Genomic DNA, 17,422 nt, shown 5'->3' with positions numbered 1-17,422 from the left:
TAGGAACTCTCTGTAGTTTCTGTTCTACTTTTCTGCAAACCTAAAACTACCATAAATAATAAATAAATAATGAAGCCTATTAATTAAAAAAAAACAGAATAGAATAGAATGTATCTAAGCACATCATGCATTGTGAGGATAAAAACTGTTTAAGGAAATATCTGTTTCAGTTTTAGATGTGTGTGTGTGTGTGTATCTTACTGTGGATAAGAGGTTAAAAAAAAAGTTTGAAAGCCGTTGTTTTAGAGATTATTGCAAATACACTTCTTATTTGTCAGCTGATTGAAAACACTGCATAGAGTTCTAGTAATGATTGTAAACCTGCCTCCCATAAGCAGGAAGAGTCCTAGTAGGTATGAAGTGTGATTGACATGTCTGATTTTGAAATGACTGTACATGATTGTGGTAGGAGACTTTATGAAAACCTTTAACCTTGGGAAATAAAATTAACCCAAACGATGTGGATGACAACATGCATTTTGTCAAGGCATTCATTCATCAGTATTTCTGATTTGATATGGTAACACCCTATTCAAATTTTGATAAAATATTGGGAGAAACTTAATTTTTCTGTTGAGAACAGCACAATTGAATTATAGCCGCAAAGCAATATCAAGCCTAATATGTAGGAAATTCTTAAAATAACCTGGCCCACCATTGTCCCCCAGCCTTACTCAGGACAGGTATCCAGAGAGTACAAGTATCTAGTAACTTGACAGACGCAAGTTAATAGTTTTCTGCAATGGATATTAATAAATATAGGGGTGTTTATTTGGTGATATTGTTTTTGTTTGTTTTTCGCTCCTCCTCCTCCTGCTCCTCCTCTTCTTCCTTCTCCTTTGTCCTCTTCTTCTTTCTTCCCTCCTCCTCCACTTCCTCCTCCTCCTCCTCTTCTTCCTCTTCCTTCTCTTTTCTCTTCTTCTTCTTCTCCTCTTCTTCTTCATTCTCCTCCTCTTATTCTTCTTCCTTCTCCTTTCTCCTCTTCCTTCTCCTCTCTTCCTTCCTTCCTCGTCCTTCTCCTTCTTTCTCTTCCTCTTCTTCTTTTCTTCTTCTTTTTCTTCTGTTTTTTAAATCTCTCACATGTATTGCTGTGTTTGGGAAGCAGAAGGTCTCAGTCAGTCGGGGCTGTCCCGGTGCCGGGCAGCTCTGATGTTAGGGCTGAGGAGGTGCCTCTGTTCTGCCCACTCTGCTGCCTGCTGCCCTCCACTCTCACCTGCTTCGCATGTCTCTGCCTGCACCCCCCCTCCTTTTCTAGCAGATCACTAGCAGAGCTTTGGCTTTTACCTCAGCTAACTTAAGAGCTTTTGTCTTCTCAGGTAACTCAAAAGAGTTTACACCCTGGATTTTGTGAACAGTTTGTTAAATTCCTGAGTTTCTACAATTCCCATTAAACACAGCCATATGTCTTTCGATTGTGCCACATCCCCTGGAGAGGGAAAGCTGAATGTTTCCTGTGACAACCAACGGAAGGAAATCTGGTCCCATGCCGGTGCCGTCAGAGTCGATGGGATGGAGTCCTAAGAGAAAGGAAGAATACACACTAGTAAATTAATTTGTAGTGTACTGCCCACTTATTTTTAGGCCTGTTTGTATTTTTAAAGCACAATAACTAAAACTGAAGCTTTATATATTAGGTTTCCAAATAAAATAAGTTAGGCTTAAATCTGAGACTGGAGTTGAACAGTGCCAATGTCCTCGTAAATTTTGTACAATGGAAATCTAAATACATGCATTTTGCACTTCGTTAATTGTAGAATGCGCTTACCATTTTCACTATTCCTTTAGACACTTTAAAAATACATATTCCTGGGCCTTACCTCAGGCCTCCTGAATTAGAATCACTGGAGTGGTACCCAGAAAGCTCTCCCTTTAAAGAAATCTCAGGAAATTTCTGATGATTTCACATAGCTAGGGAACCAGTAGGATGAAATGTTGGTTGGTAAGTGATCCATTTAAATATCAAAACAATTTTCTAAAATATGTGTAACACTTAAAGAAAAAAATTAACGTTTTCTTCTTCATCAGGAAACCAAGTTTCCCAAATGGGATACTCAAATTTATCCTCTGGGTCTTCCTTCTGGTTTTCGTGAAGAATTAAAAGCTACCAAAATTCTATTTTAGTCTTTGTTTTAAAAATATTTTTAGGACATCAGAAAGCAGTAGATGACTATTCATTCATCCAAGAATCCTCTTTGCCTACAAATATTTACATAGTCCTTTTGAGCATAAAGCATTATCTTCACGGAAGTCATCCTGTTAAATCCAGCTCTATGAGTGCATGTGCATAGCTTGGGAAGGAAAATGGCTTTTATTCCATTTTTAATTTATCACCAATTCAATGATCCAACAGTGTCAAAGGCATTGTTAAAAGTCCTGCTTGTGTGTGGCATGGTTCTTTGTGCTCTTGAATGAAAGTGACAGGCACCAGTGTCTTGCTTCCTTAGCACTAACGGGGCTTCCTACATACCTCTAAAATACTTTCCAAAACTTTTCATTTTTTTTATTCTGCAAGATGGAGAAAACGGTTGCCATTGCCCTTTTGGAAAAATGACCTGTATGGTTTGGAAACTTTATTGTTTTTTCTCTTACCCCTCATCTTGAGAATCTCTCCTGGTGAGCCCTAGGCCCCTTCCTTCCTCTTAGTCTCATACGAAGACTGTGAGTCCCCTGCGGCCATACCTGGGAGTTGTCCAGTCTCCCTCCCTGGGTAGCACCCTCTCTGGGACTGTAGCCCCTCTCCCTTCTTCTGTCCTCCCCTATGATCTCATGTTACCCTCTTTGAAGCCTTTCTCTTCCATGTTTCAATGTTGCACATCCGTAGTGGAGAAATCCAGTGCCTTCTAGGCAAGGCCCATTCTCAGTGTGGGTCTTCCTGGCTTCTCAGTGTACTTCCTGTCTACTTTTCACCACGGTTTGGTCTACTCTTGATAGTGGCTTTGCCAAATCTCCCTCTCTCTTCCTGTCCCTTCAAACCAATGTTCTCCTAGAGAACCTGTCACCTGCTGTTCTGAGGAAACTAGAACCCGCACATCTGCACCCCAGCCCCTGCAGCAGATCTGTCTCTGTGTGCTCATTCTCCCATCACGCCATCGGTCTCTGGAAAAAAGTCGTCCCTTCCACGACTATATTCACTTTTCTCCATCCTCTCTCTCTTGGCCTTTTAGCCTGATTTCTTATGCTGGCATTTCCAACGTTAAAAGTTTTTCTCTGAAAAAAAAAAAAAAAAAAAAAAAAGATTTTTCTAGACCTTACCTCCCTGTCTTCTTTAACTCATTCAAAAAGACGTTGAGCGCCTGCTGTATGCCCAGTGCCACTTCCTGTAATCAGCGGCCATTTTTCTGCTTTCCCTGAGCTGCTAGGCTCCTCAGCATCGTCTGCACTTCCACCTTGGTCCCTCTCATCTTGAATTTATTGCCACTTTGCACCTATCCTCTAATTACCTTGAACCATTGGTCTTAAAGGTTATCAGTGAACCCTTCTCCTTTTTAATGGAAGCTATTTTTTCCTGATTTTTCTAACTGAAAACATAGAATTTGAGGCAATTGTTACTTTTTGGTTTTTTTGGAATGTTTCTTTTTTATTATTATATTTTAAGTTCTGGCATACACGTGCAGAACTTGTAGGTTTGTTACATAGGTATACACGTGCCATGGTGGTTTGCTGCACCCATCAACCCATCATCTACATCAGGTATTTCTCCTAATGCTGTCTCTCCACTAGCCCCTTGCCCCCTGACTGGCCCCAGTGTGTGACTCCCTGTGTCCATGTGTTCTCATTGTTGAACTCCTACTTATGAGTGGGAACTTGCGGTGTTTCATTTTCTGTTCTTCGGTTAGTTTGCTGAGAATGATGGTTTCCAGCTTCATCCATGTCCCTGCAAAGGATATGAATTCATCCTTTTTTATGGTTGCATAGTATTACACGGTGTATATGTGCCACATTTTCTTTATCCAGTCTATCAATGATGGGAATTTGGGTTGGTTCCAAGTCTTTGCTATTGTAAATAGTGCTGCAATAAACATACATGTGCATGTGTCTTTATAGTAGAATGATTTATAATCCTTTGGGTATATACCCAGCAATGGGATTGCTGGGTCAAATGGTAAACCTGGTTCTAGATCCTTGAGGAATCGCCACACTGTCTTCCACAATGGTTGAACTAATTTACACTCCCACTAACAGTGTAAAAGCATTCCTATTTCTCCACATCCTCTCCAGCATCTGTTGTTTCCTGACTTTTTTTTTTTTTTTTTTTTTGGCGGCGGGGATGGAGTCTCGCTCTGTCACCCAGGCTGGAGTGCAGTGGCTTGATCTTGGCTCACTGTAACCTCCATCTCCCAGGTTCAAGCTATTCTCCTGACTCAGCCTCCTGAATAGCTGGGACTACGGGTGCCTGCCACCACACCCAGCTAATTTTTTTTTTAGTAGAGCTGGGGCTTCACCATGTTGGCCAGGCTAGTCTCGAACTTCTGACCTCAGGTGATCTGCCCACCTTGGCCTCCCAAAGTGCTCGGATTATAGGCGTGAGTCACCGAGCCCGGCCTGTTACTTATTTCTGGACAGTGCCATCAATAATATCTCACAATTATGTGTTCTTCCACTTTCTCCTGTTATTTCCTGGGTTTGTGGCTGGATTTTTCTTTTCCACCACCTGCCTCCTGAAATAGATAACATTTCCTGAGTCTGAGCTCTCTGCCCCTCCCATTAGACACTCTCTCTCTCTTTTACAATATCAACTTTTATTTTAGATTCAGGTGGTACATATCAGGTTTGTTACCTGGTTATACTGTGGGAGGCTGAGGTTTGGGGTATGACTGATCCCGTTACCCAGGAAGTGAGCATAGTGTCCAACAATTAGTTTCTCAACATTTCCCCCTCCTCCCAGCTCTAGTAGGCCCAGTGTTTACTGTTGTCATCTTTATGTCCATGAGTACACAATGTTTAGCTCCCACTTACAGGGAGAACATGCAGTATTTGGGTTTCTGTTCTTTTGTTAATTCACTTAGGATAATGGCCTCCAGCTGCATCCATGTTGCAGCAAACGACACGATTTGTTCTTTTTTATGGCTGCGTGACACTCTTTTCTTCTTAATCTGCATCTCTTCTCAAATCACTCTGTTAGCTGTTGTGCAGGTAGATCATCTTTATATTTTCATTTTTAATGGTCTCTCCAGGGCTTAATTTCTTTGTATCACGAATTGCTTATATTGGCAGCTGAGCAAGCCACCTTCACAGCTTATTCAGCATCTCTACAACACAGATTTATTTACTACAGTCTTTCCTAAAATCCATACACGCATACACCCAGCACAGACACATTCCTTTTTCTTTTAATCTCCAAGGCATTACTGTTCCCTTGCCTTATAAAAATAAGTTCTCTTCTCTGTCCAGTCAGGTGAGACGTCTGGTCCAATGTCCCGCATATCCCACGCAGACCTCAGCATCCAAGTCCACTGTCATGTGCGGAGACTCATGCAGACATCTCATATGCACCATTACAAGGCCTTTTCTCCCCTACATCCTATCAGGACAGCTTTTCATGATCACCCTGCCTCAACACTCTCAGTGACTGAGGGTCACTCCACTTTTGGGCAGATGTTAATTGTGAGTCCAAGATAGGAAAATTTAGACTCTATGAAGAAACTGAAGCTCAAGGGGGAGAATTAAGTTCTCAGAGAAGCACCTCTTCATCCTTTCCCTTGTCACGTGCTACCTCCTGTAAGTGCACATGCCCTGGTCAAGCTGTCTAAATATGTTCTGTGCTACAGGCTTTCGGATGTTTTTCTGTGTGCACAAACCCCCTTATCTTGAAAGTTTTCCTGTCAAAACTCTACCCAGCTCTTCAGAATCCAACACAAATCACCTTTCTCTGTCATGTCTTTTATTGTCTTCCCATACCTGATAGGAACAGAATCATCCATGTGTGCTCTTGTACATTTGTAACTCTAGTACAAACCCATTTTTCTCCTACAACTTAAAAGCAATATGTAATAAGTGTTTTGTTTTACATTGCTTTTTGGAAATTGGTGCAGACTCCATGCTACTTAATTTTATTAAGAATTCACTACTACTTAAAAGTGTTCTCTTTTTTTATCACTTAAGGTCAAATGCACTTTTTCTTTTCTTTTTTTTTCCCTTTCTTTTTTTTTTGAGACAGAGTCTTGCTCTGTTGCCCAGGCTGGAGTGCAGTGGCGTGATCTTGGCTGACTGCAACCTCTGCCTCCGAGGCCCAAGCAATTCTCATGCCTCAGCCTCCTGAGTAGCTGGGATTACAGGCTTGAACTACCACCTGTAGTATTTTCAGTAGAGATGGGGTTTTGCCATGTTAGCCAGCTTGGTCTAGAATTCCTGACCTGAAGTGATCTGCCCACCTCAGCCTCCCAAAGTGCTGGGATTACAGGTGTGAGCCACCGTGTCTGGCCCAAATACACTTTTAAAATGTGATGTGTCCCCCACTTCTCAAACCTCTTTTCCTTTAATGTTTAGTCTGAGCATTGCTTCCAGATACCTTTTACATAAAGACCATCTCTATCACTTCAGTCTTCCACTCAAAGCATTTTAATAACTCTGCATTGCTCTTGGGATAAAGTACAGGAAGATATAGTTAAAATCTAAAAGAATTGTGTCTAAAGGAAAATTAGAATTCTACAGTAATAGAATTTTGTATTGCCTCTGTACAGCTTAGGCTCAAACATTCTGATGCTTTACCATTCTAGGTTAACATTAAAAATAACTCTCAACTCATCCATACTGTGTTGGCTTCTGTAGAGCAGAATTCTAATTTATCACATCAGAGTGTGATTGCAGAAGCTTATGTTTGTTGGTGATTAGGATGTGTTTTCTTGTCCAGTCTTGCTCATTAGAAAGACAGTTTGGGGTCTTATTCAGAGAACAAACCAGTAGTTCTAGAGATAATAGGATTAGGAGAAATGCCATATTCCACTTTACACCGCACTAAGAAACTGAAAGGGACATTAATTTCTTTAAAGGGCATCCCTGCCTGCATAGTTGAACACCATCTTCTTTCTGCATCCTTAATCAATTTCTTTTCTGAGCGACTTCATCCTGAGCTTCCATCTCCCCGAAAATTCCCTGAGGCACTGTCAGCATGGCATGGAGCCTGTTGATCCTTGGTGCCTGGGCTGGAATAGGCTGTGCACTCCTGGACACAAACGCTACTCACATGACTCTTAGCTTGGAGCCAGCGTTCCCCGAAGTTAGGCGAGATTTCTAATGCCTTAAAAGGGAAAGGTAGGGTAAAAATAATTAAGTCCAATATTCTTTCCCTTTTAAACTTTTTATACGCTCCTTTCTTTGTCTTTGTTATGTGAATTTGACTTCTTTGTTCTGTTTCAGACAACTTGTAAGGACAAGTTGTTATTCACCCAGTTAACAAAGAGGCATTTCTCTACACGTTGTTGTTTTATTTTTTCCTTAAAAAGGGATTTATTTCTGCAGGCCTGGCATTACTGTTTTGTTTTCTTAATAATTTGCTCGATGAAATGGTTAAGAGCACTAAATATCATTATTGTTTAATATAAAGAACCAGACTCAGATTTAACTAATTTTCCTCAAATTTTTCAGGTCTTGACCTACACGTGTCACCCAAGTTGATTCTAAGCTGAAAGGGACTGTTGACTAAAAGATAAAAGGGGAAAAAAATTCTAGAATGACAGAAAAGTTAGAAAGACCCAGAAAGACTTTATACATGACCAGGGGATAATAACGTGGAAGGGGTTATACCAGACACCTCATTCTAATATACTAATTTTAATATTGTCATTTAAAATGCAATCCACTATATTTAAAAAGGTTTTGAATAGAAAGTTACAAGCATATTCAAAAGCAGAGAGAATACTATAATCAACCCACTATACCCATCTTGCAGCTTCAATAATTAGCAATATATGGCCATGGCCAACTCGTTTCTTTTACATGGCCCTCCTTTCCCACTGGATTATTTTAGAAACAAACACAAGACAAAAATATCTCTGCATGTACTAAATTAATATTCAATATTAAAGATGACTCTTGAAATACGAGATTTTAAGAGATCAGTCTGATATTATAAAATAATAAGAAGCCAGTTAAGGTTTTGTTTTAATCAACTATATTAAGGCATAATACATGTGCAATAACAAGCGCTCATCTTTAGTGTATATTTGGATGAGATTAGAGAAGTTTATCTACCATGTTGCTACCACTAAATCAAGCCCTAACATATTTTCACCATCATGCCAAATTCTCTTATACCTCTTCCTAGTTGCTGTAAACACATGCCACCCCCACCCCAAGCCCCAGGAAAAATGCTTTTCTGCTTTCTGGCCCATAGACTCTATTTCTTTTTTCTAGAGCTTTATAAAAATAAAATCGTAGGTAAAGTATTTCTGTGTCTGACTTCTTTTGCACAGTGTGTTTTTGAAATTTACATATATTGTGAACATCAGTAGTTCATCACTTTGTATTGCATCTTTAAAATTCCATTGCATGACAGTATCACATTTTGCTTCTCCAGCCCATCTGATGGAAAATTGTTTTTTGGGTTTTGTTTTTATGGAGATAGAGTCTCACTCTGTCGCCCAGGCTGGAGTGCAGTGACATAATCTCGGCTCGCTGCAACCTCTGCCTCCCAGATTCAAGAGCCTCCCAGATTCAAGAGATTCTCCTGCCTCAGCTTCCCAAGCAGCTGAGATTACAGGCGTGCTCCACCACACCCAGCTAATTTTTATATTTTTAGTAGAGATGAGGTTTCACCATGTTGATCAGGCTGGTCTCGAACTCCCAACCTCAGGTGATCTACCCCCCGACCTCAGTTTCCCAAAGTGGGATAATTGAGTTTTTTCTTTCCCAGTTTGGGGTGACTGTGGATAGTTTCTGTGAACTTCATATGCAAGTTTCTGAGTAGACTTGTATTTTTCACTTCTCTTTGGTGAATAAGTAGGAGTGTAATTGCTCAGCAGTATATATTAAATATGTGTTTAGCTACATAATAAATTTTCCATTGTGTGTTTTCTAAAGTAGTTGTACCACATTACATTCCCATCAGCAGTGTATGAGAGTTATAGTTGCTTCCCATCTCTGCCAACATAGATGTATTATGTTGTTCTAATTTTGCCATTCTTATGGTATGGGATAGTATCTTATTGTGGCTTTCATCTGCATTTTCCTAATCACTAATTTTGTTTAGCATCTTTTTCATAGGATTACTAGACTCCTCAAATTCTAATCAACCATTTATTCAACTCAGTGAGGCAACCAAACTCACTGTGGGTTCTCTTGTCTCTACCCATTTTCCAGAAATTTCTTCAAAATAAAAAGCCCAGACTGGGAGCAGTGGCTCACCCTGTAATCCCAACACCTTGGGAGACCGTACAGAGAGGATCACTTGAGTCCAAGAGTTTGAGACCAGCTTGGTCCACAGAGAAAGACCCCGTCTCTACATTTTGTATTAATTAGCTGGACATGGTGGTGCACTCTATAGTCCCAGCTACTGGGGAGGCTGAGGTGGGAGGACCCCCTTCAGCCTAGGAGGTGAAGCCTGCAGCAAGCCAGGATCATTCCAGTGCACTCCAGCCTGGGTGACAGAGCAAGATCATGTCAAAAAGAAAAAAAAGGCCCAGATGCAGCTTTTCCTTCTCACATTTACCACAGTTATGCACTGCCTGTTGTCCCATTATTGAAAACAGTTATTTTATTTTACTTTTTTTTTTTTGAGGAGGTGAGGTGGGGTGTAGGTTACATTTCATCTTGTTACTCTGCCTTGGATATATTTGGAAATCCAGAGTAGTTTTTGAGAAATAATTTCTAAATTTTTTTTTTAGTTTATCAAGGGCCAAGCCTGGAAAACTCAAGTCAGAATGTATGGAAGAGAATTCTTCAACTGATTACATCTAGCCTCAGTCTCTGGTGGTAGGAGAATATGTCACCAAGAAAGAAAAGGAAAATCATGCTTCCTTGCTGAATTTGGTGAATTCTGCAAAACAAGAATGACAGTGAAAGGGAGGAGACAAAGCAGTCTGAATCATGCCTCCCAGCTTTTCCACCTGGAATTTTATCCCAGAGAATGAAAGGCATGTTGGTAAAGATGAGTTATGCACAAGACAGGGATCCATTTCACATGTAGCCCTCTACTGATGTTTTAGTGAACTTGGAACTGTCAGTCAGAGGAAAGCCTTACAAGTTACTTTCCAGTGTGACGTAGATGGGACCCCAAGATAGCTAGAGGACTTGGCAATGAGGATGGGATGCCATCATACGGATGAAGGCGGCTCTGTCCTGGGGGCTGCAGCACTCTAGGGCTCTGTGAGCAGACCTCAGAAAAGGCGTCCTTTTGTCAGCAGGAGACAAGACCTCAGAAAAGGCTTCAGAAAAGGCCTCCTTGTCAGCAGGAGACAAGATGAGACCAAGAACAGAGATGTCGACCCAAGCTTACTAGGTCAAGAAAATGCAAATGGCATGCATGCAAGTGATAAACCTCACTGTCAATGTCAGCAGGGCTAGGAGCACCCAGATGGATAAGGAGCCACATGCCATAGATCAGAGAAGATAATCAAATTCTGGAGACACAGACTCTTTCTTCTGTTCCTGAGTTCATTTAAACCATGTCTCTTTCTTCCCACTACACACACACACACACACACACACACACACACACACACACAGAAAGGGGTGGGGGAGAAAGAATGGGAAAGGAAGGTTAAGAGGCTAACTTATCCAAAGGAGATCAAACGGTGCCTGGATTACATTTAACTTTGTGTTTCTTTTTAATACATGCAAGTATAAGCATAATGCAGGGGGAGGGGCAAGGGTTTGTGAATTTCAAATGGTTTGTAAGATTTATAAACTTAGGGAGCGCCTGTGTTTTCTAAGAACTGTTAACCCAGGAGGTGGGTAGTGCAGTTTCCCCACCTTCCTATCATGTCTAAAAGACACGAGATTTTTTGAAGCACCAGATGTTAGAATGTACTGCTTAAAACTATCAGTGAGACCAAGACTAGAGAGATGTGATTAGGGCACCATGTGAGACTCATGATGAACATCTTCTGGTTTACCATTCTTCCTACATGAGACAGAAGCAGCACCCCCAAATTAGCTTCGGTTTCTTCAAATGCACGTTCTTCCTGCCCAGCAGAAGACAGAATGGCTTCCCGGAGCTGGAGAACATGCCTGGGCCATGGCCTGATGCCTTCAAGCAGAGAATGAAGGAGTGGGAGAATTCTGCAGCTCAGTTCTTTTCTTTAGCTCCGTCCTTGTCCAGAGAATGGGGTAGGAATGGGATGGAGGGAAGGTGAGAAGGTGAAATGTGCAATGCAGAGTGGAAGATTGCTGATCACGTGTTTAAAGTCATATGCAATAGCCATTCTGTCAACAAATCTTCCTATTATTGTAATCTTATTTCCCATTAACTCTTGTTATTATAAGAAATTGATTTTCATCATACTCTCTAAGTGTCTCTCCTTCACCCCTCCTCCAATATCAAATAGTTAATAAAGTAACAAAATAATATTGTATATGCTGGAAACTAACCATGCAAACACATATATCAGCTATGTTTGCTTTTTATTTCTGTGTCTATATTTTCATTCAACGTATATTTTAATGGGTATAATTTAATAGTACATTATAAGAATGAGATTATGATTTTAATGTATTTGTAATTACTCTGCCCTAGAACAACTAATTTCTTTTTTTCTGAGCATCCTTTTAGTTTTTATTAACATATATATAGTATCTATTTATCATCAGAGCATATAATTTTATATTCTGCTTTTGTTATCATTTTCCTTGTTGCTACCTATTTATCACTTATGGCTACTTAATGCACCATGCAATTTCTATACCTACATTTTCTTAAATGCTTTCCTGTTCGATACACAAATAGTTTCTATTATTCACTATTATAAGTACAGATCAGCAACCCTAATCTAAAACACTCCAAATCTAAAACACTCCAAAATCTAAAACACTCCAAAATCCAAAACTTTTTGAGCACCAACATGACACTCGAAGGAAATGCTACCTGGAGCATTTCACATTTTTGGATTTTTCGGTTAGGAATGCCCAACAAGTACAAATATTCCAAAATCTGAAAAAATCAGAAACCTGAAACATTTCTGATCCCAAGCATTTCAGATAAAGAACACTCAACCTGTAATGTTACGGTGATCATTTTCCTAGGAACGCCATTTTTTTGACTTTAAATTATTTCCGTGGAATAATTTGTGAGTGGGATTACTAGGTCCACAGATATGAATATATTTAAGGACTCTTAATATAGGTATGGGTCAGATTGGTGATTTGATGGGCTGTACATATTTATAGGACCACTAGAAAATATAAATTTATTAGTTCTTTTTGCAAGTGTCATCTTCATTTTTTGTTCATTATACTTGCAGTTAATGTACATTGTACTTACCATTTGACCATTAGTGTGGCTTAATTAGAAAAATCACTGGCCGGGTGCGGTGGCTCATGCCTGTAATCCCAGCACTTTGGGAGGCCCAGGCGGGTGGATCACGAGGTCATGAGATAGAGACCATCCTGGCTAACACGGTGAAACCCCATCTCTACTGAAAATACAAAAAAATTAGCTGGGCTTGGTGGCGGGTGCCTGTAGTCCCAGCTACTCTGGAGGCTGAGGCAGGAGAATGGTGTGAACCTAGGAGGCAGAGCTTGCAGTGAGCCAAGATCGCGCCACTGCACTCCAGCCTGGGCGACAGACTGAGACTCCATCTCAAAAAAAAAAAAAGAAAGAAAGAAAAATCACTTAAGTATCAGACAAGCAATTCAAATCCCAACTCAGGCCATTTCCTGTTGTATGCTAAGTGGATGAGCCTCTTACAAAAATAATTTTTTCAATGGTAAATTGGCAACAATGGTGTCTCCTTTACAAGACTGTTGAAACGATTTGGTGAATTAATCAATCCCTGGTGTGTTCGTGGCCATACAGGAAATTATTACTCCTCCTCGCTGTCTCTGCTTCTCTAATTTTATCTACCTCCCCTCCCAGTCCTGACTTCTTCTTGCATGGATTATCCATTCGAGTTCTTTTGATACAAGGTTTTCTAGACTCCATTTTCTCATGCCAGAATTTATGTTAATAGGGGTCAATTATCAATGTTCTCTAGAAACCTGATCTCTCAATAGCAAGTGCTTAATTAGATTGCAAATCACTGAGGTCACTTCTGTTCACCCTGTGAGTTTTCTTGTGTTCACCCAACCAAATGGGAAATACATTCAGAATAAATACATTTTCATAAATTGCTCATTTTTTAATGCTTCGTACAGTCCAATTTCTCTTTTAAAAATCTTATCCAAGCTTATGCCCATTAGGTTTCTCAGAGACTTTTTGACTTGTTTTTCTGCTTCTTTGTCTTGGTTTCAGATAATACTTCAGTTTAATCTTCTATTTGTTGCATCCTACCCAAGAACAACAAGCTTAATTCTTGTGATAACAAGTGTAGTTTGTCAAGAATTGCAAGACAAGACCATTGCTAGAAGTTACATTTCAGAATGGTACTGCCATTTGGATTTTGTCTGTCTCATACCCAGTGTCTGTTTTCTAGGCATTATTGCCATTGTTGTCTGGAAATTGGTTTTTATCTTGAGGGAATTTGTAGCAGAAACTGTCTTTTAAAGCAATCACTCTTCTTTAAAGCCAAAAGTAATTTCTAATATGTTATAAGGTATCAGAAAGCCTGTAACAAGCATACAGTTTTTCAATTGGAAAAGCATTAAAAATATCAAATTCTATCCTCTTTCATGAGGGTGAGGCAATTTGGGGGCTGCCAAAAGATTTTCTAGTCGCTCACCTTCATGATAAGATATTGAGCTGTGTAGGAAATATTCTAAGCAGTTCCACTTTAGGAGTTTAAAAGAAAAAATGGGAGGGAGGGAAGAGGAAGGGAAAAAATTCCTCTGCAATCTTCCCAGCTTCAGCAACTGTATTTCACAACTCTGGAGAATTCCAGAGGCTCCTTTAGATATTATTTTACATGAGCCTTCTCTCATTAAGTGTCAGAGAGAAGGTTTCTTCATTTTTGCATTTTTAAGCCTGCTTTCCCCCCATATCCATGCCCACTATCCCTGTTTTCACCTGTTACAAATGAGTGCTAGCTTCTTTTTCTACCTGAATAGACAAGACAGTTCTAACTTCTTATCAGCATCAAAGACCCTTGCCCCAGATGCTACACCAGCAAAGTTACTAAAGTACTAAGGATTTCAGAGGTGGACATCACAAGGCTTGAGAGAAGCTCATATATAACAATTAAGTCTGCAGGGGAAATTTGAGGATCATACACAGCTGGATTCAGACAGAATGACCAGTTTTTCTGTAGTTGCTGGACAGTACAAAGTAGCCTGCCATGCCTGCCATGTGTATTACAGAGAAGTCTATTATTGAAACTCACAAGGTGAAAAAATGTGGACCTGATCATAGTTGAGTGTGTCTGCCCCATGCTTGCATTTATGATATTGAAAACGGAAGGGTGAGATTGGAAACAGTCCATTTCTGCCCAGAGCCCACTCTGCAGCATGTAACAGCAAAGCATTCACTGTCAAGAAATAGTGTATATCATGGTCATACCACATTCATCATTGTGCCACACTTAACTTCTTCAAGAACCCTGGCATCACAGCTCTCCTTGTGTTGTAAGGGGGACTGGCCCCAGTTTTAGCCACTACTCCAAGGCTGCACAAATCACCCTGTGGTATTGGGCAAGCTCCTTAACCTCAGTTCCCCTAGCACATGGTAGGGGTGAACTTACACTGCCCAACCTATAGAGAGATTGTGAAACCAGAATGAGATAATGTGTGCAAAGGATTTCGGGACGAGTTTCAAAATCTGAAAATTCTTGGGGTGTATGCTTTCATTTGTACAGTTAATCTGATTTGCAGTCATTTAAATCTATAAAAGGATGTTCTGCCACATCGTGGGCATAAGTTTGATTTTCCTCGTGTTGTTCTGAGCCCCCACTGGGGCAGCTTTCAGAACATGCCATTCCCCCTCACAGCCTCCTGCATGGGAGCATGACGGCTAGATCTCTTTCTCCTCCCTCCCCATCCCATTTCCTTTTGTCTGCCCATCACTCTCCTACACTGCATACAAGACTCAGGTTAAAGACCCCCCGCTCTGTGATGTCACCCTCTTACCTAACTCTCTGCTCCTTGAACTGGCAATGATTTAGCTTTCCACATCCTAATTGGGGGTGATCTACATCTAACTTGGCCTCTTTCCCTCATTAGACTTGGCTTTTTGAGAACAAGACCAAGCCTCTACTTAATATTTTAACCCAATACCTGCTTCATATTATTTGCTTAGTAAATATTGATCAAAATGATGAGTGAATGTCAAATACTTGTTGCCATGAAATAAGTTGAATCGGTAAAGTGAGTGATTCTTAAATTATTTGCCATAAAACATTAGGGGGAACTCATACCTAGTTGTGTCTTTTTTTGTGCTGCTATAGCAAAATACCACAGACTGGGTAATTCACAATCAACAGACATTTATTGCCTTGCAGTTTTGGGGGCTGTGAAATCTAAGATCAAGGCACTGGTATCTGGCCTTCTTGCTGAGTCACCACAAAGCAGAATGCTGTGTCTTCACATGGCAGAAGGCAGAAAAACAAAAGAGGAAAAGAGGGAGAAGGGAGACACAGTCAACGTTTTGTACAGAATTCTCCCACCCATGAGGTCACAGCCCTCATAGCTTAATCACCTCTTAAAGGTCCCACCTCTTACTACTGTGACACTGTCAATTACATTTCAGTATGACTTTTGAAAAGGACAGTCATTCTATACAAAACCATAGCAGCTTTATATCAACCTAATAATATAAATGTCTGTATGTTATGTGTACATATTTTGGGGGGAAGCTTATAAAATACTGCCAATTATTGGAAGTTTCTGAGGGCAGGTGACCATATGACAGAAACCATAAGCTGAGGCATTTGTGTTGAACAGGAGGTTACAGCATCTCATTGTTTCCCCAGTAACTGCTGTGGATCGCGCCCTCAGCGGGATACTAACAGGTGTCATAGAATAAAAGAATTTCTTGATGAAGTATATTTGGAAATGCTGGGATAAATCTCCATTTTTGAAATCTATCATGTAATTAATATTCCATCTCACAATTCAGTGATCTGCGTGTACTACTTGTTGTTCTTTTATCTTATTTTAAACTTACCCCTTCCCTGTTTCATTTTTAGCTTTTGCTGTGGCGTGGCACCTGGTCTCTTTCTAGAAGGAAAGTTCAACATACAGCACAGTTCTGGACACATTGTATTGGTTTGATGCTCCTACCTGAAACAGGTATGTAAATCTCCAGTACATGATTACTGACATTTTTGAATCATAACTATGGATGTATATTCATTCCTGTGGATTGCTAAGAATGGAATCTGCTCTGAACAATTAAATTCATGTGTCAGCGATGACTGTCTTTTCTACTTAGAAGCATGTGTTTATATTTTGGCATCTACACCTCCTGAAGACTACTTCATTATCTTGGTTATATGATAAGCTCAAATTAAGAATATAGCCATTCAAAGAGAGAGGAGAAAGTATACACTTATATGGTTCTGAAAATAATAAGAATTATCCAGGAATCTATGGAAATCAAATGATGAAATATGACTGATACTCTGGTATGTTATAAGTGTAGTATCTGTAGTCCAAAATTCTTACAGAAAAATATCGACTTCTTTCCCCTCCCCAAATTAGTCCAGGCTTAGAGAAAACTGTGTAACAACTCACAGGATAAAAATGACTACATATGTGAATTAATTAATAGAATTAGATCAATTAATTGACTACTCAAACACTAAGATTTTGTGACAGTTATTCCCTTCATGTATGCCAACATAAATATTACATAAAAACAAAAAATATGCTGTTTGATAATATTAATGTTTAATGAATTCTCTTGAAGGATATTCTGAAAGTAGATCTCACTATATATAAATATGTCAGCCTGTAGCTTCTGTCTAATTCAGACTTACTTGGATGAGCACTGTTTGTGAGTATGTAACATAGATAGGTAGATAGATGGATAGATAGATAGATAGATAGATAGATAGATAGATAGATAGATAGATAGATAGATATAGACATAGGTATGTCACGACACCTATTACATAATATATGCATGTGTGTGTGTTTGTATATATAGTATGCAATGACTAAGGGATACTTTATTGCAAGATTGATTGCTTACTTGTAGGCAACTTTTTAAAATATTATTAAAAATATAGCAGGCTTGTTGAAATACTTATAAATATTTGGAAAAGTGCCCCATAAATTCTATTTTCAACAGGAAAACTACATAACAACTCACCTGCCTCTGCCTCCTCCCCCGCCCCCATAAGAAGTATGTTGAAAATGAAGTTTGGGAAATTGGGAAGTAGCACAGAGGATAATTAAT

The 17,422-nt window shown here is 39.7% G+C and overlaps 1 protein-coding gene across 9 annotated transcripts in view; it reads left to right on the top strand.

The window, feature by feature from the left end:
• CHRM3 (cholinergic receptor muscarinic 3) overlaps positions 1–17,422 on the top strand; it is a 523,502-nt gene that overhangs the window by 266,998 nt on the left and 239,082 nt on the right. For 8 of the 9 annotated variants that reach the window (XM_034949681.4, XM_034949679.4, XM_034949659.4 and 5 more), the window contains one exon: positions 16,209–16,311. The gene's annotated coding sequence lies outside the window, so the exon portion shown is untranslated. Of the gene's footprint in view, positions 1–9,821; positions 11,266–16,208; positions 16,312–17,422 lie in introns of all 9 variants that reach the window. The other variant, XM_034949653.3, reaches the window with a different exon arrangement.

The sequence above is a fragment of the Pan paniscus genome, chromosome 1, assembly GCF_029289425.2.
Source record: "Pan paniscus chromosome 1, NHGRI_mPanPan1-v2.0_pri, whole genome shotgun sequence".
In the NCBI taxonomy this organism is placed as follows: Eukaryota; Metazoa; Chordata; class Mammalia; order Primates; family Hominidae; genus Pan; species Pan paniscus.
This window is presented reverse-complemented; position numbering and strand designations above follow the sequence as displayed.